The sequence below is a fragment of the Nyctereutes procyonoides genome, unplaced genomic scaffold (assembly GCF_905146905.1).
Source record: "Nyctereutes procyonoides isolate TBG_1078 unplaced genomic scaffold, NYPRO_anot_genome, whole genome shotgun sequence".
In the NCBI taxonomy this organism is placed as follows: domain Eukaryota; kingdom Metazoa; phylum Chordata; class Mammalia; order Carnivora; family Canidae; genus Nyctereutes; species Nyctereutes procyonoides.
The window spans coordinates 12,084,117-12,088,110 of NW_026575148.1; the positions used below are offsets into that span (position 1 = coordinate 12,084,117).

Below are 3,994 nucleotides of genomic sequence, written 5' to 3' on the forward strand. Positions count from 1 at the left end.
TAACTGGCCATCATCATGTGACATTTAGCTCTACTTCAATATTTGCTCTCAGGCAAGAACTCTAGGAAATTCCTTTTCTTTGGGCAGGGCTGCCATGTCCAGATGTAGAAAGGGAATAGTGTCCACAGATTCATTAGCCTTAATCGTCTAATGGAAACAGGAATAAAGGAAAAAGTTCTATCAGTCATCATTATAATTGTAAAGTGTAACATGAGGGCCTTTGCAATCATGAAAGTTTAAAAAGGCAAGTGAGAAGATAGGAATGAACAAAGACAAGAACAGTGGCAGTAAAAGAAGTTAACAGACAACCTGTGCTGAAAAACAGCAGAGAACCTCACCGTCTCCACCAACACAGAAACTTGAAGAAAACTCTTCACTCTATTTCTCTTTTCTTTCCCTCTTGTCCTTTAGTTTGCTTTGTTGTTCTTCTCTGGCATTGGTCTTTTTCACCATCATGTAAAAATAGAATTGAAAATTCTCTTGCTTAGGAAAAGCTTATTAAAAGGATGGATTCAGCTATTACATTTAGGAAAAATGTACTAGATTAATCTTTATTGCAAGATAAAAGCAATGTAGAATAAATAAAAAAATATTCAAGTGTCTCCCTACTTCCTTCCTCATTCCTCGACTTTGATCTCCTTTCTTTCAGACATTCTCTGTTACCTCTGTAAAAGCAACTGAATGAATAGCAGTCAATAACTTTCCCTTAGTATGAGAGATGAAACTACCAGGGCAGGCCTTCAATTTGAACCTCAAAAGAAAGCCTGGTTCAGGCAGACATATGCCAAACTGCTGCACCCTGAAAGTCTGACACACCTATATATCTATTTTTAGTGACAACATTTAATTTCAGTAGTTGATAAAAACCAAATGACTTCACACATTACCATTAGAGCATTTTATGCTACCATAAAAGAGGCACTAATTACCAGAGGAAGTCAGGGACAGCTTTATATTTTTCTCTATAAATGACATAAAACATTGGAAGCTCTATAGTTAGTATCATTTCGTCATGGGTTCTTTTTAGATTTAAATATAGACCATTTCCAAGCTCATTTTGGAAAGCTCATGTTTGAAGAATTGCGAATGACCTATTTACACTATAAGCATTTCTTCAAAATTGATAAAAGGAGTTTACTTCAGTCCCAAAACAAAAATGTTCACTTGTGCTAAATCACCAGAGAGTTTCTTATCCAAGCCTCCGTATTTTCTACTTGATTCTTTATCACCCACAACGAAGCTCTCTTGCAAGTAGAAAGAATCTAAACCTGGTAGATTTCAATGGCAATGCTACAAAAAGTGTCTTCCTATTATAGGCACTAAACCTAAATAGAAGAGGAGGAATGAGTTTTATTTTATTGGATCACTTCAAATTGTTGCCTTGAGATCATGGTACTTCTGGAATAAAATAAGATTAAGCATTTTACAGTCTATTTTTACTATATTGTATTTTTTTTAAAGTTCCTATGAGGTCCTTCACAGAATATTTTAATGAATTCAAAAGGAAAACAAATGACCACCACCTACATTATGTAAGTATTAAGGGCAACACTGGAAAAAGTGCAATTATGTGAAACATGTGCTAAATACAATCATACTTTGAATACGGTCTGTTGTTTCTTCCAATGTTTAATTTTATGCTAGACAATTTCCAGTCCATTTTCCTATTTCCAAACCAAGCTACAACTTGTCAGGTTGTATTTTATCTTAGAGCTAGGTTACCAGAGATATTTAGTGAATACTAGTACAACGAATAATTATGCATTGCATTTATGTAGAAGATCAACAAGTGCAATACAATTGCAAGTCAAAGTATATTCTCCTATATTTCCAACATAAAGAAATACAAATCTGAGCTCAGAGTCCTTAAGTACCGAATTAATATTATATACGGTTGACCCTTGAACAACATGGGTTTGAACTGCATGGGCCCAGTTACACTCAGCTTGTTTTTAATATAGTACAGTACTGTAAATGTATTTTCTCCTTCTTATGATTTTCTTAATAACATTTTCTTTTCTCTCACCTTATTGTAAGAATACAGGATGTTATACATATACAAAATACAGGTCAATCAACTATTTACGTTATAGGTAAGGCTTCTGGTCAACATAAGCTATTATAAGTTTTTGAGAAATCAAAGGTATACATGACCCCTCAGGGGGGGGTCAAAGCCCCTAACCATCGTGTTGTTCAAGGATCAACTGTAATTAGTAATGACTGACAAAACTTGACACTATTTCCTCAAAGTCTGGGAGTATAATAGGAAAAAAGGTAAAGTAAAAGAGCTTGGGTTTTAAAATTGAATTATTAGTTAAAATAGTTAATACCAGTATTGTAAGGTGTAATTTTTTATAAAGGTATGCTACCAACCTATAGTAGACTTAGAAAGAAATGGATAAATACAGAAAACCATCCTTCTATGTTTGTCTCATTAGAAAGAATCAACATGTTGCTATTTCAAAATTTTTATCTCAGATCCTTTGCACTTGTATTCCTAAAGGAAGTAAAACAGTGAAGAATAAGCAGTATGTATTCATTAAATGCCAACTATGTGGCACTGTGTTTTTTTTGCTTGGAATTCAAGGATGAAACATATTTTCCTTGCCTCTTAAGATAGTGTTTGGGAGTAAGCAGGAAATTACACACATCATTCCAGTTCAACATAGTAATTATTAAGTAGCTATGTAAGAAATATACAAAAGCCTTAATACTTCTCTCTTAGAGCTTCCACTTATCCTGTTGCATAGCAGCTTATTTTTATTGCTTTTGAAGGTGTGCAGATTACAACAAAGGTTATAATTTTCCTATGAATTATTTTTCCTTATGCAAACGAGCCATGATTTTTAAACAAGGCAAGATTTTGGGACAATACCAAAAGGAGTGTATCTATAGCCCATTCTGTTAAAATTATATTGCCAACCTTTTATATTTGGCCTGGAGTTGAATAAAAATAGAAGAATTAGTAAGGATTATACCTGGCGTTTTTTAGGTTATGCATTGTACTCAACTACCTGGAAAAATGAATATGTAAATGTAAAATACAGCTCACTTTCCACATGCAGAACCAGGCACCTTGGCTTAGGGCCTTGTCCATGAGCTTTGTTAAATTCAGGTAAAGATTCTTTATGGACTAACAACAGCCGTAATTTTTAGAGCCTCCATTACTGGACATACTATAAGAAGTCTGCTTTATATAAGATCCCCAGTGCTTGCTTTGGCAGCACATACATAAAATTGGAATGATACAGAGAAATTAGCATGTGCAAGAACGACATGCAAATTTGTGGAAAATTCCATATTTTTACATCCTTTGTTCATGACAATATGAATCCATTTGTAAAAATGGCCATACTACCCAAAGCCATCTACAGATTCAATACAATCCCCATCAAAATGTCAAAGTCATTCTTTATAGAAATGGAAGAAACAATTCTAAAATTTGTATGGAACTAGAGATGACCATGAAGAGTCAATACAATCCTAAGAAAAAAGAACAAAGCTGGAGGTATCACAGTTCCTGATCTCAAACTACATTACAAAGTCATAGTTACAAAAACATAGTTATAAGGTCCTGGCACAAGAATAGACCTATAGATTAACAGAACAGAAGCCCAGAATTAAATTGTAGCACATGAGGTCAACTATTAAGTGATTAGGGACCCAAGGATGAAAGGATAATCTCTTCTACCAATGGTTCTGAGAAAACAGAAGAAACACATACAGAACAATGAAATTGGACCCCGTCTCAGACCACTCATAAATATTAACTTAAAATGGATCAAAAAGGTAACATAAAAAATGATACCATAAAACTCCCAGGAGAAAAGAAAAGAAAAAAGCTCATCAGTACTGGTCTCAGAAATGATTCTTTTTGGACATGACACCAAAAGTACAAATAATGAAAGCAAAAAATCAACAAATTGGGAATACATCAAACTCAAAAACTTCTGCACAGAAAAACAATTTGGCAGGAAAGATAACCTACCAAATA

General features: G+C 33.9%; 1 pseudogene; it reads left to right on the plus strand.

Annotated features, from left to right (window-relative positions):
* Positions 1–3,208: 3,208 nt before the first annotated feature.
* Positions 3,209–3,306, plus strand: LOC129501714 (U6 spliceosomal RNA; annotated as a pseudogene).
* Positions 3,307–3,994: the final 688 nt, after the last annotated feature.